Source organism: Lonchura striata, chromosome 5 (assembly GCF_050655825.1).
Source record: "Lonchura striata isolate lonStrDom1 chromosome 5, ASM5065582v1, whole genome shotgun sequence".
NCBI classification, from domain to species: Eukaryota; Metazoa; Chordata; class Aves; order Passeriformes; family Estrildidae; genus Lonchura; species Lonchura striata.
Window position 1 is genome coordinate 33,712,336 of NC_140707.1, and position 25,946 is coordinate 33,738,281.

At 44.2% G+C, this 25,946-nt stretch overlaps 1 protein-coding gene across 19 annotated transcripts in view; it reads left to right on the forward strand.

Annotated features, from left to right (window-relative positions):
* The window catches only part of TSPAN18 (tetraspanin 18), a 190,332-nt gene that overhangs the window by 46,552 nt on the left and 117,834 nt on the right, over positions 1-25,946 (forward strand). For 5 of the 19 annotated variants that reach the window (XM_085580237.1, XM_085580228.1, XM_031505040.3 and 2 more), the window contains exon 1: positions 22,842-22,989. The exons of 2 other annotated variants lie outside the window; for them this stretch is intronic. The gene's annotated coding sequence lies outside the window, so the exon portion shown is untranslated. 12 more of the 19 variants (XM_085580243.1, XM_085580231.1, XM_085580241.1 and 9 more) reach the window with 10 other exon arrangements.

Genomic DNA, 25,946 nt, shown 5'->3' on the forward strand with positions numbered 1-25,946 from the left:
TGTGGCTGTGAAGCAGGGATGCTGGCTTTTTCAGAAGCAATTGGAAAAGCAACCTGTGCCCCAGCTCCCACCCTCACTTGTGTGACTCTGGGCTGCTGGTGGCAGACAGCCACGAGTGCCCAGCCACACTTCCCTTCACTCTCCCCTTCTCCAGTGTTCTCTTCCCCACACAGCCCTGCCCCAGAGGCAGGGGCAGCTGGTTCCATCGGAGGCACATTCCTTGGTCACACCATGGCAGTCACACAGGTACAAAGAGATTTCCGGCTTTTCTGACCTGCAGTCTTGACAGGAAATACAGTGGAGGGAAAGATAAAAACAACAAGAGAGCAAGTGAGGTTTTCTCAAGCCGGGGCTTCTCTGCCTTCAATTGGTCAGATAGAAGAATGGGAGGAAGCAGCCTTTGAGGGCTGCTGGAGAGGCAGGCTTCTATTAATAACCTTGTTTATGTGATCCCAAGGCATTGTTAGAGGAATTTCTGTAGGCTGCAAGTTTCTTCTCTCGTTGCTTAGGATTTACCCACCTCCATTTTTTACTTTACTCCAACCTGAGAAATTTTAGAGAGCACTTCTTTGGAAGAGACTTTATCCGCCCTTTCCCGTGCAACCTTTGGTGTCCTCTAAATAGGCATGAAACTCCTCACATTGCCTGATACTTAAACCTAAAAAAGCTTCCCTTTTTAGCCACAGTCCCAGCTGAGAAGATTCCCTCCTTTCCGCTGCAGAGCAAAGAATGTTGGCACATCATTGCAAAAGCCTTTCCGTGCCAGCTCTTCCCTCACCTGTGCTATTTGCTACCAGCGTTTCCTTTAAGCCCTCCCTATTTGTTCCCACCATAGGCAGCATTCAGACAGGAATTGTGGTTGTTTGTTCCACATCCTTGTGAACTGCCATTGTTTGAAGCAGCCTTTGGACAAAGGCTTGGAGAGTTAAAAAAGAGCATTCTGCCAAGTAACTTTTGGCAGTGCAGTAGAGCTGGAAAGAGCTGCTTTTAGGTAGTGATACATACTGTTTAGTGGGATATATTGTAAAGTAATGAGTTTGGGATCTCTTTAGCCCTCTCAAAACAAGGCATCTGTGATAAACTACCCTGCTATTACTTTATTTCCCTCTTTCTGCTCTTTCCCCTTCTCATAACAGTGATATATTCTACTCTTCTGAGAAACATTGGTGATTACTCTATATGCAAACAAAAAAAAAAAAAAAAGAAAAAAAAATCAGTGATACACCACAGGGATGTTCTAAGCAAGTAACAGGGTGTTTCCAAATCACAGTTCCTGAGGAGTCTGAGTATCCCTTATATCTGCTGCTATCAGACCAATCATTTCACACCAGAGCAGAGAGGAGTTTTAACCCTTCCCAATAAGTGACTGAGGGGATGCAGAGGTGCACAGCTGTACTTCAAATGAGCATCTGAGTTTGGTAAGAGGTTTGCAATCTTCAAGCTTCTGCTGAAGAACTTTGATCACAGTTGACTGAGATGGAAAAGACATTTACTTCAGTGCTGCTAGGATGGGAGAGCTCTTCTGAAGGGCTTGGATAATTTTTTAAAAATCTTTGCTTTATATTTTATTGAGATTTTTTTTGTATTAAATTAAATGGGCAACTGCATTCAGATATGCAGCTTCCAGGAGAAGTCCCACAGTCACAGGAGCTTCTGTCTGCATTTCATATCTTTGTTTAAAGTTACACCATCTCAGCAACTTTTAGAGAAATATACTGTAGAATTTAACAGAGAACAGAAATGTCACAAAACAAAGAACTACAGTATGAGGGAGAAAGAAAGGAGAGAATATTAATAAAATCCTTTAAAATAGTACATTTTCCCCAGAGTGAACTAGAGGAAAAACCCTACAGTATGCTCATAGCCCCAGCAACTATGTGAATTTGTGTCACTTTGCTGCTAGCAGCAGCTTCTCTTCAGTTTTGAAAAACTCAGAGATCCAAAGGCTGACCCAGCTGTTTGGGAATGGAGGCAGGAGCATGTTTATAAGGACAAACATGCTATATTAAGTGCAACTCTTGTCTGGTGGCCAGGCTTGTACCTGTGGTTTGGTGTAGTGGGAAAGGTGAACTCTGTGCAGTGTGAAATGAAGCCAGACCTACAAAGTTAGAATCATCTGCTAAAGCATTTTTTTTTTTGCCATGTGCCTTCAGCTGCAGCCAATGTGAAAGATTTTCAAAGGAAGACAAACATGTCTGAGTGCTGCCCTTGACTCAGTGTAGTGAGTGGTTGGCAGATATCTCGGGAATTCTTCCATGATGATACTTAAGATTATTTTAGAGTGCACCTGTAAAGATCTGGGATATCAGAAGTCTCATGTGTGTCCTCTCATGTGCCTCCTAGGAATCCCCCACATCCTAAAGGAATTGACTCTCTGAAAGTTTTACAAAAGAGCCCTTCCCCAAGCAGCCTCTGCAGACCTCACCCAGGGCAACTGTTCTCCTGGGGGGTGTGCTCTGTGCCTGGGCCCACAGGGAACCTCTAGGAAAATCCTGCCTTCCCCTGCTAGGAATGAGTAAGTGCTGGAGGCACTTTCCTGTATGTATTGATGCTATGTCCTTTGAAGCTGCAGTTCCCACAGTGTATAAAGGCTGTATCCCTCCCTTTGATGCCAAATGAAGGCGAGGGTCACTGTATTTGACCTCAGTAACTCAAGGTTTGAAATGGAACAAAAAAGAGTCAGTAACCACTCGAAGTAGCCCATGAGGTTTGATCTTGTGTAATGTAATACTCCATGACAAGAGCTTTGACTGTTGCCAGAGGAAAGAGTGTGACACAACACGGGCAATCTCAGTTCTTCACAACAGCGAATGGGGGAAAGCATAGCTGTAGAGAGACTCAGTGATAAACATCTCCTCTTATCCCATTTGTAAATTCCTTCAGTGTGATGAAATTGCCACTACAGGTCCAGTAGCAGAATGTGCAAAGCCATCTGGCAAAATTAAAATGAGTGGGATTTTCTCCTTTGTGCAAAGAAAATGCCCATGCACCAAATTCCACAGTGTTTCCAAACTGTTTTACATGGGAGAGGGCTGTAAAGAGCTCCTTTTCCAGCTGCTGGTCGACTAACTAGCAGTGCTGACTTTCATTTCTTGAATAAATCATTCGCATCTGGGTGATGATTCCCTGGACTGTGGCATGATGCCATCTCATTTTCCATAAGCCAGCCTGCAAACACAAAGGCTCTGGATTGCTGGCCAAGTGTTGAACAAGGAGAAAATCAGCAGGTCTAATGTTGAAATTATTGATATGATTTTAAAGCAGTCTTGTAAATACAGTGGAATTAGTCCCGTCATCTCAGTCAGAGCAATCAAAAGAGTCATTAAAGTTTAATAAAGTTGAGTGATTCATCTTTTGCTGTACTATTTTCAAATAATTATCCTACTTAAGGTTTAAGCTCCTTGACAGTGTAGAATCTAGGCAGGTGTGAGAAGAGCTGAGAAACTCTGAATTAGATTATCATCTGCTACCTACTCTCTTCTAAACTTTGTAGCCTTTATTCTTACTAATACTGTTTTGCCGTACTGCGAGTTACAGCCTCGATCTTGGTGAACACATTCAAGAAGCTGCAAAACCCAGATGAGTGCTTGGCCTAGGTAGTCTGGTGCTCATCTCTGACAACCCCCATCACACCATGCCTCCCTGTACCCTTCTGGTGGCAAACACCCAATAGCCAGGACCCCGGTCACATGCACAGTGATGCAAGGCACGGTGCTGCCCAGAGCCCTGCAGGTGTGGAAGCCAGCCAAGGGACACCCGCAGCCTGGGAGAGGATATAGCTGTACAGCTCAGCTCTCTGGTACAGCAGATGGTAACAGCCCCTGTTGTGGTATGTTCAATGGTTGGATGTTTCCAGAGCCTCAGGCTGCTGCTTTGCTTGGCTGAATTCCTCTCCATGAATGTTTGCTTTTGAAAGAGATTTATTTAGAAGGGGAAAAATATGGCACAGATAACTGTGGTCACCAGAAGAAAAGAGTTTAAAGGCAGGTCCTTATTTCCATCAACAATAAAAAGACTCAGCAGGTTAGCTATTATATCTGTGTATTAAATAAAGGCATTTACTGTGAATAGTGTGCACACTTACTTCAGTTCAGCTGATAGACACTCATTAAGCTGCAGTGACTATTTTACTTCCAATTGTCTCTCCAAGCCCTAAAAAAGAGGCTTGCAAACTGTGCTAATGCCACACCCTCCTTTCCCTGGCCTAGAAGGACTAAGACACCAATTTATAGAGACATGAAAAAAAGTCTTGGCTAAAACCTGAGTTAAAAAGCATGCCTTAATCACAACTAGGCTTTTCAGCTTTTTCTCGACCCAAAGAGGAATTGAGTTCATGTGAAATTTTGGTCATGGGGTCAAAATGTACTTTCCAAGTTTTTCTCTCTGTGTTATACATAATCCTTGGTGACGGATCACTGGAAAATGTCCCCATATCTATTTTATTCTAATAGAGGCTTCCTCCAGAAGGAATCCCATATACTTTTTTTGTGCCCGGACTGAAATTACATTTGCTGCAAGATGAGCTTTTTAACAGTTAAAATCTTTACTGCTCACTAAGAAATGGCATCAGGCATCTTGACAAAGACTGCACAGCTTATCTTGTTCCTCAGCACCCCAGAATGAGCAAGAGACAGGCATATGCCCAGACCCTGGAGTACAAATCAGCATTGCAGTAATGACTCCAGCTACTTTGATAATGATTATAACACACAAGGGCTAAGGAGTGACTGAAGAGCAGGTGGAGTGGCTTGTTCAGACCCCATCTCAGCCATTCTGCTGTCACTGAGGCACCAGCCTGGCTGGGTGTGATTAACCACTTATAGCTCTTTCTTTACACTGATGGGAAATGATTCAGAACTGCAATTCTCCCCTTTGAGTGAAGTAGAGAAAGTGTGTGGAGAAAACAGGCACCGCCTTGTTTTATTTCCTGATAGCTCCACAAAAACTGAACTGCCTGTGAAAAATGTTCTACCAAGAATGAGGGAGCTTTTGGCTTCAAATCATGCTGGAAAGGCGCTTTATATCCCTAAACTAGATGGTCACATATATCTGTCTTAACCATGGCAGTCAGAGACTCAAATATGAGGTATCTTTCTTTGAGAGCTGTGCATCTACTCTGCTATCCCATGATTGTCTAGTGTTGCATCAGACTGATAATGCAGGAAAAACACCATTCTCTTACATGGACCATGTGCTTGACCCTTAGCTAGAGAATTTGGTTTTCCACCAGGGAGATGGCATCTTTCCAGGTAGGATGGAAAATCCTTTTCTGGGGAAAACTGGTTCCTCAAATGTCAGATCTTTGTGTTAAGACAGAACTAAGAAACATCCATGCAGCTCACACAGAAATTAAGCAGCACTGAATAGCAGTTATCTAGCTTTCCAGTGGTGAATTACATTTGGTTTTGGAAAGCACTGTGTTCAGTGAAAAGGGAAGTCTGTTCAGGCAGCCTCTGGACGCATGGATTTCTGTATCCCCAGTGCCTAAATGTTTGCCATTTCCCACACGGGGATGCTGACATGGCATTAACTTTCTGCAAACATTCCCTGAAATGGCAGTCTGGGGACATTCAGCAACAGGCTTAGTCTGGGTTATGGAACTGAGTGTGCTGTGCTCTGCTGCTTGAATCAGCAAGGGAAAGGTTTAGGTCCATTGTCCCCACACAATTATTTTTTTCACTTTGTGCAACATGTGACTCTGGCAACTATATGCAAAGCAAAAGCTTTCCAGAGCAGGTTTAGGGTTTTCTCTTTATTTTCAAATGTAGAAAAGCAATCAGTAACAAGCAGCTGAATATGGTAGTCCAAGATTAAAACTAAGTATCAGCTTTTCAATTCTTATTCTGTAAGGGGATTTGCTGGGCAGCTTGTACCCTTGTTCCTTGATTTTCTTCTAGCAGCTCCCATAATTCTGATTTTGATGATGTCCCAGCATATTTTGCTTTCTTTTCTCTCACCAGGAGGCAGAAATTTTATCAAATGGAGTTTGTTTTTTCACCTCCATTGAGGGATGGGTAGAAAATACAGAGTTGGAAGATTCAGCAGAAACAGCAGGCACCAAGCCTTTTCCTCCCTGATAAGCACCATGAAAAGGAAGTAATCTTGACCCTGTAGAAGAATGGTTGCATCATGAAAAGTGTCTGGAAATCCTTGGCCAAGCAGCAGCAGAAAGGTAGCATAGAAACATTCCTGCTGTTCACTCAGAACTCCTCCCTGTGTGTTCGACTGGCTTTTTCAAAAAACAGAGACATCTCTGTGTGATGCTTGAGAATTTACCCATACAATTTTACAAGAACAGAGGCAATTGTACTAGGAATTGTAGGCCCAATATTTATGTTCCAGGAATAGATGAGAAGAGAGAGTGCTTAGCAGTGCTCCTCATCCCTGCCTCTTCCTGTATCCTTACCTTCCATACAGCAATGTCTGTTTATTTGACACAATCCAGAAAATGTAAACAGTTGGTTTAAAATTAGATAGAAAACCTCTAGGGGAATGATGAAATAGAAACATCATAGATGGCTGCATGATGTATGTTCACTTAGTAAAAGAGGCACAAAGATGAATGCAGTGGCTTGTTTATCACTCACTAAGTGTATGTGAACAACTTGATGAAGTGACATGAGCATGATGTGCCACTTTCCAGCAATCTGCAGAGACTGCACCCTCCACTGTCTCTGCCCAACAGAATGGAGATTGGTGGTAGATGATCTTATTTAATGTCCAGTCCCACCCAAATGGTTGTATGATTCTATAACTTTGGGAAAATAATTTATTGACAATTTAAATTTAAATTTAATTATTAATTTGGGTAGTGGAAAACAAAAAATACCAGACATTAAAATAGCACCTTCATCTGCTCTTGCTCAGGCTCATCTTCACTCTTTCAGTGAAGATACTGAAGAAACTGGTCCTGGGACTGAAGTGAAGTCTTGGTCATGAGGTTTTTGTGTGGGTTTTTTTGTCCATCCACTAACCATACCAGCACCACCCTCACTGGTTGCTAGGTGATATTTCCATTATGTGGAGTTGTAATTTTGTGTGAGAAGTGGTCTGAGCAGTGAACCTTTGAGAGAAAAAACATGGGAACCTGTGTGCAAGAGATGATGAATCCAAGCAAAATAGGGTGGAGACAAGAGGAATATGCCAGTATCATGAAGGGAATGATGACTGGCAAACTTTTCCCAAATTGCCTGTTAGCAAATGTGTAGGATGAACGCAGGTGTTTGGATCCACTGAAGAAGAAGATTGAAGATTTACTGACATCTGAACCTTGGATCCCTGGTGGGTACAGTTATCCTCTTACCCTTCTCCAATGCCACTTCCTTTTAGCCTGTTTTCAATCCTCTCCTCCAAACCTATCACACCTCTGTAACCACCATGATTTCCTTGTCATGTTGTATCCTTGTTGCTCTTATCTCTTGGATGGTGTTTCAGCTATAAGATAAGATCTCTGGGGTAAGAGAACGTTGCTTTTATCAGTGTAATGCAGGGGAGGGTGGCACAATCCACAACTTAAAAATTCCAGAGGATGCAATGCTTAAAGACGAGACTGAATGCAAACTTCCTGGCATTCTACATCTCTATATCCACTCACTGGGATCTACCACTCTAGTCCCAAAAAACTTGTAATGTTCAACTGAAAATTCAAATGTAGTATGTAAATTGAAAGCTTGTGGAAGAGCAGCACTAAGAAAGCAGCCTGCCAAGCTGTGTCTGTGCAGATTATGAGAGAAGTTAACCTGGCCCCTTTGTAACTCCCTTTTGCTTTTTTCTCCATCCAAACCCCAAAAATGTAATGGCATGTTTGTGGCAAGGAAATAGTAAATTACTTTTTTTTTTCCACCCTGAGCTACAAGCTGCAGCAATCAGACCCCTGGGAATTCAGATTTCTTCTCCAACTCAACTGGAAGGATTAATGCAGCAGACTTGAGGGGGTTCCGCTTCAAATCCCAGCTCCCTTGCCTGCCTAATTACTTCCATGTGTATTTGTGCAAGGCTGCATGTTGTCTGGGGTCTGCAGGTGGCACAGTGACCTTTGGGCTAAAGGTGTGCTTTCCATACCTTGCCATATGTTTCACGAATGAGCCAAGCAGCGAGATAGCAATTGTAAGCATCCACGGCCAAGCAACCTCTCCTGTACAGCGACTGATGGATTCTGTTCCTCTAGCCTTACTTCTCTTTATGCTTTTTCCAGCTGTGAAAGAAGAAGGAATTTCTGGCCTTAGTTTATAATGTTTAATTAAAAAGAAAACTTTCATGCAAAGATAGCTTGTTTCCACAGCTTTGATGTTGGTGCCTGTGGGAAATACATGAGTTGGAATTGCATTCTGGGAAACAAAATGCAAATGAGCAGCTTCAAGCATTCTTGTGAGTTTTTCAAATCTCAGAATCAGAAGAGACAGATCAATATATTTTTCCAGTGAATTCTGTTTGCCGGTGCACTTGTACTACTGATAGTACTGCCTTTTCAGCTTTCTTAAAGGCCTTTCCAGAGGTCTCCTCAGCTATATTTTAGTTTGTTCTCAGTGAGGCACCATTGTGGGAGTGCTCTGTAGGGAATGTTGTGTTTGCAGGGAAAAAGAAGCAGCAGTGGGTGGAATTCTGCCCCTAAGTGCTCCTAGGGACTACCCAGTCCCTGGAGAAGTATCTAGCTTTGCAATAATTTCCAGTTGTTTCTTACTTATGGTGGCATTGGGTAGTGCAACAGGAATTCCTCTTTGGTTTTTGCCCTTTTTCATCCTTGGGAAGTCTGACAGAGAAAAAGAAGAAATAACAAGTGAACATGTATTTTTAGAGAATATGGAAAACCTGTCAAGGGCTTTTGGGGCAAAGGAAGTGGTTCAAAAGAATGGCTCATCTCAGAAGTTTGCAGTGCTGGCTACTGATTCCAGTGGGACAATTCACATCTACCACACAGGGATATGTATGTTATGCCTTTTAGGCAACCTGGAAATAGAAAATGTGATAACTTCTAATTTATGTTTTTCAGCAGTTTCTTCAAATATATTCTGCTAAGATTTCTGGTCTAGCTTCACAGGATTTCTCTTTTCACAGTTTTGTTAAACTCACCTAAGGCATGTGTTAGACATGAAAACAGATGTATAAAGAGAATATGTTCACCGCCTTTGACTCTTCCTGGAATTAATAGCGGCCCCTGGCTTGCCTCCTTCGTGCTGTTAGATTGCCTCCAAGAGGGATGAGGCTGAATGAGGACTGCCCAGTGGGTCAGACAGACTGCCCTCAGTGGGCATTGCCACAGGAGATGGCTCAAGTGTCCTGCTCTGCAAATGACCACATGGAGAAAGTCTGTTGAGATGGGCTGTACTAAGAAAGATTTTTTTTTTCCTTAGTGCCTATGCAACCTCAATGACTACCTAGTTGCACAGCCCTGATTTGGAACTCCTGTGTGTGTCACTGGTCCTACAGTCTATCTCTGGAACGTGTCCTCAGTGTATGACACAAGAGCTTGTCTTCAGGCAAATCACCATTCCTCCAGATCTGATGGCAGTGCTGTCTGAGCCCTCTCACACTTGCACTCTCTCTGATCCTCTTCTACCAGGCTTTCCCTGGGAACCACCCAAGGAAGTTGGCCTAAGATGTGCTGCCTGACTTAAGGTCTTTTTCATCCATGTCCCAAAGGAAAAGGGCATCTCTGCTGGGGACTGCTGGGCAGGGACAGCCTCAGCTTCCCTCTGTGTCCATGTCCTTCGAGCTGGCAGGAATTGTGCCTGGTCTAAAAGAAGGTGAGGCATGGGAGATGTGTCTGAATAGGTGTCAGGGGTGCACAGGAATTTCTGACAACCTCGACTCAATGCTTGGTGTCAGAGGAGGGTTCCCAAACAAGTCTGTGCTGTTTATAATGGCAGTAATAGGGCCAGCATCTGTGTCTGTGCCAATCTGCTAGGAAAGAAAACTCCCTTCTCCACATCACAGCTGAGTTCTTCTTCTGGACAAGTCAGATAGGGAATCCCACTTTGATATGGGTTTTCTTTTTTCTAGTATGCATCCTAGGACAGATGTAGCTGACCACTGGTCCCCAGAAATGGGAGAACTGACAACTTCCCTGTGGTATAAGGGAAAAGCCTTCACATATAGTGTGGCTGAAGTGATTCAGAGCCTTCAGTCAAGGTGCTGTGCTTTTTGCTCTGGTGATTTATGTAAGTGCTTTAGGTAGTGGGGTTTGTCCAGACTGCATATGATAGTGTACTGCATCACCACTGTGCATGGGAAAAATTGAATGAGTTAAAGGTTACACAAGCTTTCTTCCTAGGATTTCAGCTGAGGCATTCTTCCCCTTTTCTTTAGGGCTCAGCAGTGGAGACAGTGAGAAAACTGGCCCCAAAAGCACTATGGAAGCACTGTAATGGTTTGTTTGATACAGGCCCAAATCAGTGATACTCTCTGCTCTGCAGGGTATCAGGCTCCCCATTCCCCTTGCAGACCAGATGGGATCCTGACTGTTTTTGGGGGTAGGCTGAACTGGAGAGAGACAAGATTAGGGCTGTTTCAATCCATTTGTTTTCAAATGCACCTTGTTTGGTTTGGGCCATGTGGGGTTTGTTTGATAAAGGAAGAACCATACTAATTGAATTCGCTGGGTCAGTGGCAGTTCACCCGAGGGGGAGGGCAAGGACTCTGCTAGAGGGATCTGCTATTAGACAGGAAACTGCACGAGCTTGGCTTTTCATCCTGGCAAAACTCATGGGTCTTATCCCCCAGTGAGCCTCACATAACAGTGGGAAGCCCGAGACCTCAGAAACTCACTGCATTATGAAGGCCTTTGCCTGATGCAGGAGTCTAAAATGAACTCAGGTTGTGCCTCTGAACTGCTAGTCCAGTTTTGGTCATGAGGAAAGGACCAAAGCTGGCTGAAGAAAGCTCCTTAGGCATTTCAGGGCCAGTCCCTTCCCCTTGCAAACCTTAACAAAAGGAGTCTGGTGAGCAGCAGCAGCTCCCCTTCCAGACTCCCTTAGCACAAAGGCTCTGTATGCCTGCACTAGTTGTGAAGAGAGTGAGAAAGTGAATGGAAAAAATCAGGCAAATAGGGAAGAAAAAAAATTTTGTCTCTACCACAGACTGGAGATTACTATGACTAAAAGCAACAAGTGATGCAAATCATTATTTAAAAAACCCAAACAAATGAGAATAGCATTTTTCATTTATCTGCTGGAAATTGCCACAGGCTATGTTCAAAGGCAAAATCTATAGCTCTGTGTGTGCATTCTAGTGGGGAATATTCCATCTGCCCCAGTAACCTTTCTTAATAGTCCCCACTGGCTCCAGGGGAGGCTGGCAGTGTTCACTGAGCACAGCTCTTGTCTGATGTGATTGCCCTACAAATGGGAGGCGAGTGGAGAAGCAACGGGGAGTCCCTAATTACTTCCACAGAATATAAATTCATGATGGTTTTGACAGCTTCTGGAGCTGAGGGCAGTATCCCACTGCCTGGCACACCTCATGTCAGAGAACAGCTGGCTGTAGTCCCACCTTCATCAACAGCACCATCAACACCCCAGGAGGAAAGGGCAAAGCAGGAACATGTGAACAGCATGACACTTGATGGAGAAATTGCCTATTAGCTATAGCAGTTCTGACCTTATGGATCCTGAGGCTCTGACACTACCTGAATTGCAGTGAACAGCTCTGCCTTTCCTACTTGGCCTGTGATCTGTGCTCAGTACCTGATGCTCCTGTGAAAGGCATGGCCTTACACGTGTTGAGAGGCTGTCTTGTTATTGAACTATCACACTAGAATGTGAAGGTGTGGGCCACCCATTCGTGAGGACTAGGCCTCATTAAAGCAGTGGATAAAATTAATCTTCAGGACAAATCCTGGAAAATGCCGTGTCATAAGTCCGTACTCCTTTTCCTCCTCCACAACTGCCCTTTATAGTCATCCTGCCAAAGGAAACAAGCTTTAATGAACATGCCTGTTTGATGAGGAAACCCATTGTGAACAGCAAAACAACATTTCCTCCTGCCTGCTTCAGTAGCTGTTCCTCAGGTACACCGACATATTCCAGTGCAAATATACAGGTAGCAATAAATTGCTTTGCTGTAGTTTTATCTCAAGTTCAAGTAATATGTTATCACAAAGCATTTGTGTTACCTAATGGTGTCTGCAAGGTATTGTTGAGGCAAAACTGCAGTGCTATAAAATCATAGAATAGTTTGGATTGGAACATTAAAGATCATCTCGTTCCAACCTTGCTGCCATGGGTAGGGATGCCACCCACTAGACCAGGCTGCTCAAAGCCCCATCCCACCTGTAGAACTCTTCAATATGTGCAGCAAATGTAGCTGTATGTAATAGGCCAGTATCTATCACAGAATCATAGAATTGTTTAAAATGGAAAAGGCTTTTAAGATCATCAAGTCCAAACGAGGCAGTGGAATCGGGCTGGTACCTCCTGTTTGGAGGGCACTTCAGTGCTGTCTCTAGGAGCTGTTTCCAGGTGATAGGATTAATGGTTGCTGGAATGTGAGATCAGGGTGCTACAGGAAGAGAGTCTTGCCATTGTTCTGAGAAAATTATTTGAGTGACATGTGCTCTCCAGATACAAACAAGAATGCTCATGTCATCCATGTATGTAACTGATGTGTTGCCTTTTTTTCCTGTCATAAAGTATTATTGCTAAATTCACTGACCAAAATTAAACTGAACTATTGAATCTTTCTTGAATATGTTCACAAATCTCATTCAGAATCACAGAGTGTGGGCACATCTTTAATGTAGTGGAGTTACTTTAGTCTTCTTCTAGTTACACAGAAATGCAGCTTTCTTTGAGCAAATCACAGTAGAACGGCAAAGCAGTGTTAAATGACACTCTGGCAGGAAGTAAAGAGGATAATATTTCACTGAAGGAAAATTGCAGGAAGTCAGTAGAATGTCTGTTATCTTAGCTGGAGCTGGCATTTGGCCTGGTTACTAAAGATAACACCTTTTTTCCCTCCAAGACTTGTCATATGCTGCTTTATGACCAAGTATCTTGATTTACATCTCACTCAGAACACCTCCAGCTGCAGAGCATCACCAGTGCCTGGGGGTGACTCCAGGCTTCTCCATAGCAAACAGAAAGTTGAATTTTTCAGCCCCCAAGATGAGGGACTGGTATGAGTCTGCTGGTTCCACAGGCAAGAGAAGACTAGCAGGAAGGAGTGCAACCATAATTGCAGGCTGAAGAGGTGAGCACAGGGGAACTGGGATTGCTTCACCCACTACTGCCAGACACCTGAGATCAGGTAGGTGAATGCTGCATCTGTTCTGAATAACCTTGATTTCTGTCTGAGCAGCCACAACCAGCCTGCCTTTGCAGAGCTCCCACAGAGACTAAGCAGGCACCACAGTGTCCCTGAGCACATTGCTGTCCTGGGCAGCTCTCTGTTTTCTTATTTCTGTGACTGGCATCACGCTCAAGTTGTGAATTCTCATCTGGCATAAAAGAAGAAAATCACATCTGACTCATAGCAGTTGTTGAGATCTGGATTTATTTTCCAAGGCCTAGTCAATGCTAGAAACTCCTTGATTTCCAGGGTCTAATAGGACTGCTATCCCCAAAGGACAAATAAAAAATGTGCGAAATGATCAGTTGGATGCTTCTGATAATTCTTAGCAAGAATAGTAAATAGTTAATTTTCTAAATTGTCGGTTATGGGAGGAGGTGTATTTTGTGAAATGCACACTGCCTGTCATGCTGAGCACTAAGCAAATACCACTCTAGCTCCATAAATGGTTGATGGGGTTACCAGGAGAAGTTACTTGTCAAGGGACATGCATTTACTCTACAGCTTGGAAAGTAAAAAGGTTATATCTCCAGTTGATGTTCTTGTAAATCAATTTGTGACCAAGTCCCTGCTGACTTCGACAGGCTGTGATGTGAACCTATGGCTTCTATTGGTTGCTGAGGGAAGTTGCCTCATTTCTACCACAAAAAATCTCTACTGACCTTGACAGCAACTGATCTTGGATGACTGATAACAAAGAGTTTAGAGCAAGATGTTTTTCTGTTTGTGTATTTTTGCTCACACTCCTCTTCTGAACTCTTTTCCTAGTTTCCTTGAACTTCTCTCTCTCTGTGTTGCCAAAACATCACATGTGCATCTGGGAGGCTTTCCAGTTTTCAATTGCAGAAGTGGGTCAGTCCTCATCCGTGCACATTTACAGTCCTTAGCAGATGCCCAGGCATTCAGCACAGCACTGGGAGAACTTAAGCACTGCTGTCATAGCCTGTTGCTCTCAGAGGTTCAGAGTATTGCCAGCCAGCATTAACTCTTACATTTGTTCTCTCTGTCTGTCTACAGAAAGAGATCTTGTAATGATCGCCCAGCTAAGAATGAATTATTAATTTGAGATGCTGAAGGAGATTTGTGTCAGAGCCCAGCTTTGGATGGGTGACTTGCACAGAGCTTAAAAGCATCTCTAGCTCTCCCCCTGCCTCATTCTGCATTCTGTGCCATTTCTCTCACTGCCTCAGGGCAGAATGCTTCAGAAAGTTGGAGTGGGAATATTTTTATTCATCCTGTTACATGAAGTTAATCTCGTGTAGCAAAGCAGCTGTGTAATGTTTTATATTAAATCTCATGTCTTCCCTTGGGTATGATTAAAATTCAGGTGAAGGGTTTCTTTAATTTTATTTTATTTCCCCTCTCCCAGGGCTCTCAAGGGGCCATTAGGCTTCATTCTTAATAGCTTGCCATCCCCTTGCCTCGGCTCGTCCTGCTGCACACACAACTGCACTTGTCTGACTGATGAAGGGTGAAGGCTCTTTAGTGACTTATGCACATGCTGCACATTAGTGAAGACATTTCTAGCTCAGGTGAAGAGATGGCTGCTCCCTGGCACATGGAATAAAGCCTTGGTTGGCAAAGTCTCTATTTGCTTGATTATAGCCCTGAAATACAGCAAATCCCAGTTGGAAGGAGACCAGCTGCTCTACCAATACCCTGGGCTTCCCAAAACTATTGCTTCACTTCAGTGGCTGTTTCCAAGAAAGGCAGAGTTTCCATGCTCATCCTTTCTAACATGTCATTATTTTTCTTGCAACAGAGGGATTTGCCCCCATTTGTCAGTTTAGAGAGGAAAAAACCTCTTCTGACTTTTTGTGACCCCCATTCCTCTACTCAACTCTCTGCTTGGTGTCTTTATCTGTAGAACCAAAACGAGACCGCCTGGAAGACAACATAGAGACCTGATTGTGAGGAAGGGTTATCACAGGGAAAGTAAAGAATTAAAGGGTTTTAGAGAACACAACAGGGCTGGAGATACTGAGAAAATGAGCCTAGAGAAGTGGACATGAAAGTGAGAGAGTGAGATGTACTGAAAAGGAGGAAGATAGACGTGTACACACTGGGTTGTATACTGCACAGGAGCTAACCTGAGGGCTTGCACCAGGTTTCTTCCACTCTGCACCTATTCTAGAGCAACTGGAATCATCTTAAAAGTAGTGCTGCAGAAGTGGTTTGGGCAAACTCCTGTTTGCCTCTAAATTCCCTAGTCTTGACTGCTGTACAGGATTTCAGAAAAATCCAGTTAACAATTTATTCTTAAAGCCTTTAACTTTCACAGCCATGTCTGCAATTTGGTATCACAGCCAGGAGGATTAGAAGGTGCCAAAACATGGCGTGAAAGGTTGCACAGAGGGCCTGGTTACAACAGGAGGAAAGTGCAGGAAGCTTTAGAGCCTTTGCCAGGCTTTCCACTATTCTCAGGTTTCAGGGGCTTGGTGGATTCAACCATTTAGCAGGCTGTAAATCTATGGGAATAGTTTTGGTAATCTTTCAAACAGAATGTGGATTCTGGGTCCTTCACTGATGGTAGCTCAGAATACAGGAATCAAGAAGATGGTTCTTTCCTCTTGCTTTGTAAGCTTTTGTGATGTATGTACAATAAGTTAAATGCAGTAGGTGGCTAAGGGCTACTTAGCTAAGAGAATGTGTCCTTGGCATTGTTTCATTTAAATCAGTCCAGTAAAACCAAGGGTGAAAATAGCTCCAACATTTAATAAATCCATGGCTTATCTCTTCCTGATAGGAAACAGCAGCTAATAACTCACAGTGTTGTTTAAAACATTTGTAGCAGAAATCAGTCAGATAAGTGACTCCCATAGTTCCAACCTGTGTTCCATGGTGGTCTACAAAAATCCACATTTTTAAGCTGCAAAATAACATTATTTGTATAGCAGTTGTTCAGACTAATGAGTGTCTATCCAATGAAAGGATTTGCATCTTCAGATAAAGAAATCTCACATTTGAAGTAACTGACAGAGGTGCAATCAAGTTTTGATCACAGGTTAGGAACCCTAAATTCTAATAAATCTAATCCTACTGCCCACTTGGCAAAATCACTGCATATTCCTGGCATTCATTTGCTCTCACTTGTAAAAATGGAAGGCTGATTAATTAGTGCCTGGTGAAGGGTTCACAAGGACCATTAATTTTATGACTACATTTTTAAAAATAACTAATCTTGCCCTAGTACCGAGCCAGCTTCAATCCCACTATACAACATTCAGGAATTTCACAGCTCCCATGGCTGCTCTGTTCACTTACCAGTTCCCTTTTGTTGACAGAAGAGCAGGGCTGCCTTATGCACAAATGCACAAAAGGACTCTTGAGCTTGAGGAAAAAAGAAGCAAAACTTGTGCAGTTTTGTTCCTGCCCTCACTGTGTGTATGCTTGGAAGGGGTGTGAATGACAAGTGAAAAGAGGTCTGCAGAGAAGTACTATCTTTTATTATAGAAAGTAGCATATCTGAGAAAAACAACAGAAGCCTCAGGAAACAAAAGAAAGCTGTGTAGTTTCTGACAGCGATCCCAATGAGGTTATAGTAGCATCACCATCCAATCATTGCTTTGTGGACTTGTCAGGATATGTCATCTCCATTTGTCACTAGAGATCGGTTCAGTTCTGGAAAGCTACATCCCACTTAGGGCACCAAATTTGATAATGAAAAATTCTGGGATCATGTGTGATGTCCAGCAACCTTCACACCAGGAAAATTGTCTCTAAGTCATGCATTTTACAGCCTTTCTGAAGTCATTTTACGCAGCCGTGAATGTTCATCCCTGTGTTTAGGCATCGGACAGGTCAATTTTCTGGATGTAATAACATTCTGTTTTGTGTGATAGTGGGAAAAATATTAGATCCTTCCATGCCCAAGGTCATTATTTCAGCAGTCTCTCTCTAACCTGGTAGTGCCCATGTAAACTGGATTCTGCAGAATGGGGATTAATTTTGCTACAGAACCTCATGCTACCTCCTTCTACCTAAGGAAGGGGATGCCTGCTTTGGAGTTCTGATGATGTGCTGTTTTATTTTTCTCCTTAACCACATTACATGTGCTTTAGCAGCATTTACTCAGATAGGACCTTCTCCTGCTTCCAAGGGGAGCTATCACCACTTTTCTGGATAGGGATCCCTTTCTACATATAGACATTGGAATCCTTTTCTTCAGCTGGCTCTCTGAAGGGAGTCATTTGGGGAGAAGGGAAGCAGAGAAATAGTTTGATGAATGGCATCGTCTTACATCCCCCAGGGGGATTCCATATGTTTTTAGCAGATGTTTAACATGTCATGGCAACACAACTGGCTGTGTTGAAACAAATTGCAGGGTGACCATCCAACTGTTGTCAGAAGTGAAGTTTTCAACACTTCCAGATCTCCCCTGGCAGTTTCTGCTGTTTTCTGTAGATACCTGTGAACTACATACCTCATTTTTGATAGAAAAATTGTGAAGAACTTTAACTGTCCAATAAGGTGTTATTTAATGGAACATCTCAAGGAACAATAAACCCTGAAGCTATGTTTGTTAGTTTTCCTATATTTTCTTCTTTTTTAAAGGAGAAAGGTGCTTTGTAAAATCTTATGGGAATAAAAATAGCTTCATGAGTTTAGTGTCATCTGGAGTTTTAAAAATGTATTTGAGCCTCCTCCCTTTGTGTTATAAGAGAGATGCAAATGCCAAGAAGAGCCAAAACATTTGAGGATAGATATTTGTATGAGTAAGGCATTTGTCTGTGATCCAGGATCTCCTAGCTCATGTCCTGGAGCTGACACAGACCTCTAGTACTTCTTCAGCATTCATTCTTCTTTCTTCAATTTCCTGTTTGTAAATGGGGATAACTGTTCCTCTGTGTTTGTCTCTCTTGTCATAGTTACACATGTAAAGAGCTGCAAGGTTCCTGGTACAATGGGGATCTCCATTTTCCTTTTTCTTTCTTAGTGAAAATTGCTAAAAAGTCTGTAAGAAACAGAGTTAGTTTCCATAAAGGTTTCAAGGAGTACAGGAAAATCTCAGCTGTACATTTCAGAGGAAATGTGAATACTGAGAATTTTCTCAAAATATATGTACTTGGAAATCTTGACATTTTGGTTTAATCTCCATTTTAGAAAACTTCTGGGGGGGGAAAAAAAGCAAATGTGCGAGAGGATATTTTCTGTTTGGGTTTTTTTGTTTGTTTGTTTGGATTTTTTTGGGTTTTTTTTTGTTTTTTGTTAGTTTTGTTTTGTTTTTTTGTTTGTTTGTTTGTTTTTTGTTTTTTTCCCAGTAATATACAGCTCACCTGCTGTTACCTGTGGAAATGGCTGTCATCTTAAATATGTTCATTTTGCCTTTAAAGTATCCCTTCAATGTTACATATTAAAATTATTACAAAGAATTCTCTTAATTGAGATTTTTCTGGGCAGAGTCCAAGGGTTTGTTCAGTCATTGCTGCTACAGTTTTGGGTTTAGGCACTGCTGCCAGTTCCGTCGTGTGATCTTACAACTTCAAAGACAAGGAAAGAGGGAGGTGAGCACGAAAGCTTTTAGGGAAATTATGTGTACCTATCTGAGCATCTCAATGAGCATAAAGTGTTGTTCCTGGGTTGGATAATCTTAAGAATACCATGTCTCTTGCCCTGGAAGTCTGCTTCCAATCTTGTGGTCTGTGGGTCAGAAAGACATGAGGAGGTGATATGTGAAATAATGACAAAATATGCTTTTTCACTTCAGAAAAACATGCATGTATGTTACCATGTGATCAAGTGAATATGAAAACAAAGCAGGGAAAAATAAATCTGTAAATGAATATTCAAAATGCAGCTTAGTTCTTGATTTAAGAAACAAAAACAAAAACAACATGGCAAAGGGAGGGCCTGTGATTTTTTTTTTCTCCAAAATGTTAGCTGTTGCTTGGATGAAAATGATTGGGAAATGCTGATATTGACAAAGAAACCAACTCATAAACAATTTAGCTTCAGTTTTCCCAGCTGAGCCTGGTTTGAAAAACTGGTTTGAAAAATACACTGGCAAGGTTTTAATTATGATTTTAATAACGAAGCTTGAACAAACCTCTCTCTACCAGTACATCAACTGCCCCCTCATGCTGTTTTCCCAAGCCTGATGGAGGGGTCCTGGAAAAGCAGTCTGATAGCAGATGAGAGAACATACTGATCAGTGTAACTTCAGTCAGCACTATAAGTGCTTGACATTTCAGAAAAACAAGATCTCTTACTTTGCTGTCTTCATCTGGGAGCAGGTGATCAGGTTCAGACAGTCAGTTTGTCATCCTAAGCTCTTTGTGGCTGAGACCTTGTTTGTTTTGTGCTCTCAGAAGTGCCATTCAGTTTCATGGCAGAGTTAATAACACTGTGTGATTTCTACTGAGCACAGATTGCTCCTGGAATGTGCTATGGTTATCTGGAAATAGATTGCTATTCAGGTTCCAGCATGCAGGTGCCAGAGAGTTTCCTTCTGCCCATCTGTCTAGGCAATGAGCTGGGCTGTTTGTCAGTCCAGCTCTAGGAATCACAGCCAAGCTGGGCTGGGGTTGTATTCCTGCTTTATCTGCCTTCACAGCAAATTGAGAAAGGCATTAGTAGAAATACTGAGAGGAAATAATAGGAAAAGAAAGAGAGCAGTCTGAAGGCAAAGGAAGCAGGAGGAAAGCTGGGAAGGAAGGAACAGGGAAACTGTGAAGTTTAGGACTCAGATATGAAGTGCAGACAAGAAAACTTTCATAAGTAATGGGTGAGTTCTGTGGAATGAAATCTATCTCAAAATCTGTGCAGTTACACCTATGAGGAACCTGCCATGATTTGTTCATGGTTTCCCAATATTGCAGTTTCTGCTTCTGAAAACTCAAGCCTATCAGAAGTGTAACAAGAGGCTATTTGGATTGTGATACATATGATGTAATATTCAAGGGACAGATCCTTCAGACAGTGAGGGGGCTGCAGCTCTAGGCCCTTCTGAAATGGGAGAAAGTAGCTTAAGTGTTCTGGGCTAAATCATGGAACTCTTTTCTTGTTCTGATTTCAAGTAAATAACCTATTTATAAGAAAACAAGTAAAACAGCCCTCTCACATGTTGATCTGTCATAAAATTGGCTTTATTCAAGGTTGCTGTTATGCTTTAAGTTCACAGAGGATATACTATATTCTTTACACATAACAAAGAATGTAAACCCCAGCTTTAAATGCAAAACTCAATTCAGTGCTGGCTGGGATTCACAAAGCAATTCCTTCATGATGGTGAAAGCATCTATGAACTTGGGAAGCTAATTTTCAATAGAGGCCCCTTAAATTGCACAGTTGAGCATGTAAGAGCACTATTGTGTCTATGCTAGCATGTGGAAGATTTGAAAGCTGGGGTCACATATAGTTGACTTTTGTTCATTTACAAAACAGTTTCATAGAATCAGGATGGAAAACAGAAAACACATACAAGTCTTTGAATACATTACCCTGCACTTTTTTTTCCAAAATATCAGAATAATGATGTCACTGGAGGGGAAAGGGGCGGCAGTTGTTGGAAAAAATGTCAAGAGTGTCTCTGATGAGGAGAGGATCTTGTCTGTAGAATCTGGGGCTGTTTAAAACGGTGGTGTTTCCATCAGGACTCAGCCCAATCAGTTTATTGGAAACCTTCCACATGAGATCTGTGCATTAGGCCCTAAAACAAGGGTAAGTGTTGGGCAGCCAGACATATACACCCACTCTTTCATGGTTTATTCACTGGTAAGGCAAAATTGCTTGGCATGTGGGGTCCTGCAACAGTGCAGGGGTACACTTGTGAGATTGCTACAGAGGGTGCAGGGGGAGGACCAATGCACCCAGTTTGGCAAGTCTGTAGAGCAAAAATGTAATCTTTGCCTGAAAGAGCTATGATCTGCTGCTTAAGGGGCATGACTAGCCAGCCTCCTGGAAAATAGCACTGTGAGTCCTTTGCAAAGGAATCAAATAAGGAACAAGGCTATTACCTCGTGTCAAACTGTGTCTAATAAAGAAATGGAAATCCCCTACTCTGCCACAAAGACCAAGCAGAGCTAGGATCATGCTGTGTGACACAAATAAATGAATAGCAAAACAGAAATGGAAAAACACGGGCCCGAACATTACAAGAAAATATCAGACCCTGAAATGATTGCCTGTCTTAAACAATAGACTATAACAAAACATACGCTTCAAATACAGTCTGGTTGTGTAATCTAGTTTTGCTATTACACAGAAATAGATTTGGGACCATAACTGTTAAATTCTATGTGTATCTCCCTATTTTTATTTCACATCAGGAAATAAAAGAAAGCCATCGCCAACAAATATCTGCACCTGGGGAGCCTTGTAACTGTTCATTACCAGATACATGGGGCATTAGCAGAGATTATACAGAGATGCTGGCACATATATTTTTCCTTTGCTTTGCACTGTTACACATTCCTGTTCCTGTCTCTTGTTCTTCTACTAAGCTTTGAGGGTCCAAATCTGCATCCCCGGTCTTGCAAAGCATCATGAAATAAGCAGGACTTCTTATCAGCACCGGGACACATCTGTATATCACTTGCATGATCTGGCCCTTGTAGGATTGTTCTCTCTGTTGTTATATAAGGACGTAATGTCCAATTTACTAAAGTCCAGTTTAATAATCCTGTGCTATTGATTGTTACTGAGAGTAACAGAGTTACTTCTGCACTCTTTTTACTCTCTCAGTTTCTTTTGCTCCAACCTGGTAAGGACTTTCTAAGTATTAGAAACAGTGAAGAGTAGTTTTCCTAGGGGTAATTGAAATTAACTCCCTTGTGTATTCCTTTGTCAGATGCTGTTGGACTTGAAATAGTCACTCTGTGTGCAAGAACAGTAAAAAAGATTAACTCTTCTAGACAGTTATCTATTTCTATGGAATTTGTAGTTGTCAAATGCTATTGAAATTTTTAAACAGGCTCAGAAGTTATTGGTACACACACTCCACACAACGGCACAAGCCTTATTTCCCTGGGCTTTTCCCATGTCGCAAACATGGGCTCTTCCTTTGGTTTGGTATGCATTTTGGAAAGGCTTCCCAGTTCCTCAGTGTCATCCTTTGAAGTTTCTCCATCAGATGTTCGAAGGCATTTCAGCAGCTCTCTCTAAAGGTACTGGTCAATAAGCGACCTCTCTCCCGCTTCTCTGGTCTCCTCCTTTTGTGCCCCGAGGATCCCACCGGCGCACCAGAAGCCCCTTGGGTGCTACCGGGGGCACCCTGCAGCTCTCCTTCCCACCGGCGCCTGCTGCGAGCTCAGCGGGCTCAGGGCTGCTCTCGGGTCCCGGGTTGAGCTGCTCCTGGCCGCCCTTGCTGGGCTGCAATTCCCGCAGCCCGAGCGGCCGAGGCGCGGCACGGAGGGAGGATTCACCCCGGGCTGCCCTTGGCGGCTCCTGCCGGGGGCACCCGGGAAGTTTTCTGGCGAAGGAGAAGGCGGACGAGAGGCACGGGCAGCGAGGCGGGAGCGGCGGAGCGCGGGCAGAGGCGCGCCCAGCCGGAGGGGCCGGGGCCGGGCCGGGCCGGGCCGGGCGGGGGCGGAGGAGGGGGCACGGCCGGGAGGTGGAGCCGGCTGCGCTGGCGGCTCCGGCGCTCCGCGGCTGCCGGGCACGGGGCGCGCACGGCAGTGGGAGCCCAGCGCCGCCGGGAGCCGCCGCTCGGTCCGCCCGGTCCGTGCCCGGCCGCCGCCGCCGCGGGACCGCCGCGGGAGCCGCCAGGTAACGGGCGGGGCTCCCCCTCGCTGCCCGGCCGGGCGCGCAGCCCTTCCGCGGCCGGCCGTGCCGCTCCGGCTCGGCTCCCAGCGCCCTGCCGCTGCCCGGCGCGCTCGGAGGTGCCGGCGGGGGCACCACGGGGCGCTGCTCGCCCACCCCGGCGCTGCGCTGCTCGCTCGGGGGAGGGAGGGTGTGCGGCAGCGCCGTGACTCCCCGGGCTGCCGGGCGTGCAAGTTTGCGGGGCTGAGAAGCCAGCCCGCCCGCCAGCACCGCCGGCACGGGGGCTGGGGGAGGGCGCCCCAGCCAGCTGAACTCGCCCCGCTGGTAACACCTCTCCGGGGTCGGGCCTCGAGAGCGTCTTCGGGAGCCTCAGAGCCTGTCCTCGGTATTTCTGTATTCCGTTGTCTCCGCCCGGCACCCCTCCCGCCGGGATCCCTCTTACCGTAAAGACGAGCGGAGGAGCCGGGAGGCTGTGCCCGGAGCGCCCTGCACTGCGTCTGTCGCGTGTTGAGGTGTGCCACTACCCCTGAAATTCGGATGAGGAAGGTGGGACACTTACACGTGTTTTTTACTTCAGCCCGGGCTGGGAGGAATCTTCTCTTTCACACTTTGCTGTTCTTCCATCCCGCTACCTTGGGTCAATGCCCGCTCTTTAATAGAAATTTGTAGCTGCAGCAACATGTTAGCGAGGTACCACATGGGGATTTTGTAAGCTGAACTGGGCACTTAAGTTTTATCATAACTTCTGTATTTAAAGGTTATAGTGACTCAGTAAATAGCATTTTCCTGTGTGTTGTACTTGGGTGGTTTTCTGTGAAGTATGTTAGATAAACATAATTTTTTCTTCTCTAGCACTTCTCTCAGCAATTAGTAAGCTCGACCTGATTACTGCTTTTATTTCTATAATAAGAGCAAATTTGGACACAGTTAATAGACTCTAGGCACATTATTCACTGAATTGCCAGTGGCTACCGAAGCTGGTTGGACAGAAGTGTGCTGGAGATGGTTGTATGCCTGACAGGGTATATGCTAATTGTGACCATAGGCTCGCCTTGGACTTTTGCTAGTGGGCAAAAAGTTGGAGTTGTTAAAGAGTTGTCTTAATTCAATAGGATGTATGAAAGTGTTTGATGGATTCTACCAGCAAGATGCTTATTTTGATACTCAGTGGTTATTGTAAGGAGCAGTAGTTTTTCTGTCACAAAAGGTATAGAAACAGAGCGGAATGGTAGGGATGTCACTTGAAAAACTTGGTCCATTCTTTATTTTTTTCATAGTTTGGGGGGAATCTTTCAAATTCGACTGTGTAGCATAATGTACAGATGCACTTCTTTATCATCTGCTTTCACTGAAGTATTTTTATAGCATGTTAAAATGATTCGAATGCTTGACCCTCCTTGGAAGGCAGTAAATGTTTCTGTATTTGTTGTGGCCGAGGTACAGCTTTTGTTGGCGCAAGCTAAAACACCATGTGATATAGTTGCCACGAATTCAAGTGTAGCGGGGTGAGGAGAAAGGAAGAGCCTTAACTTCTCTGAGATGTTACAGACTGCCAGCAAAATCCGCACCAAATTTCCACCCTTTCTGCAAGGCAGACCAGTGCCACAAACCGCTCGGCTCCCGCGTTGTGTGTTTAACCCTGTGAGTCGCGCAGGTGAACGGGGAGCTACTCCTTGCGGAAGGGGCGGATGGCAGAGCCTGCGGGGAGCGGGGCCGCGGTGGGAGCCGGGGGCCAGCGGCGGCCCGGGCAGCCGCGCCGTGCCGGGCCGGGCCGGGCCGGGGCGGCTCCGGGGGAAGGGCTCGGGTGGGTGATGCTGGTGCTTTCCACGAGAGGGCTTTCTCGCTGTGCCGCCCCGCCGCTCTCTCCTCCATGCGGAGGAGCAGGATGGGCTTGGGGGTGTTTTGCGCTCACGGGGTGTTTCAGATTTCCTTTGTAAATTATGGGGAAATCCCTTTATTGCCCCTGAGGTGTAAGGATAAGAGATCCTGGGAAGAACACCAGTCTTCAGTTTCCAGGCTCCCTTAAAACTCAGACCGATCCCAGCAACTTAATTTCCCCACAGTGGAAACCGAGAAGAGGCTGAGTGTGTTTCTCACAAAAGAGGAGAGGGGTTAGAGTGTTTGCATCCTCGCCGCAGATGATGGCAACGAAGTACTCTATCCTGGCGTGATCTCATTTTTGGCTGCTTTAACACGTATTATACTTCTCAGGGTGGGGCTGGGGGAAAGGGAAACGGGAATCATTGTGCGAGTACAAAAATGCTATCTGTGAGTCTTTGCCAAGCTGTCTGTGTGTTATTTCAAATAATTTCACACGCACAGCATTGCAGGTCTGTTTTAAAAGGCAGAAACTGTGTCTGTAACTAGTAATAATATTGCAGTTCATAAAACATGAGAAACATCTGTTACTGTGACTTCAATTTGTTTCTCTCTCCTTGGAATAACCGAGTTGACAGCTCAGTCAGGTTTAATGTCCTGCGCTAAACCTTTGGTCGTGTGTCCCACGGCTAATTGTGACTCACAGAATCAATAAACCCAGCTCCTGCTTCTCTGCAGCGACTCAGCGGGGGAGTGGGAAGGGCTTCAAATCACAGCAGCAGACGATGGGGGAAATATTTGGGTTTTTGCAAAGCTAGGCCTATCTTGTGCCCTTGCTTCTTTCAGTGCAGCAGAGCTGGCTGGGGTCTCACTTTTAGGGCTGAGTAAGTGAGGGAGGTGGTCTGCGCTGCTGTAGGGGCAGTATTTTTCCTCATAGCACCTTTTATCTTGCCTTAATCTATCCCAGGTTGAATACTGTAGGCAGTTGAAGCAGAGCCATCTCATGCTTTGATGTGTGTTTATTGGCTTTCGCATCTCATTGCCTTGCCATTTTTTTTTTTTAAAGTTGAGTTGCTCCCTTTCCACCCCACCTCCCCAAACAAAAAGAATTAGAACAGAAGCAAAATGTGAATGAAGTGACTTTG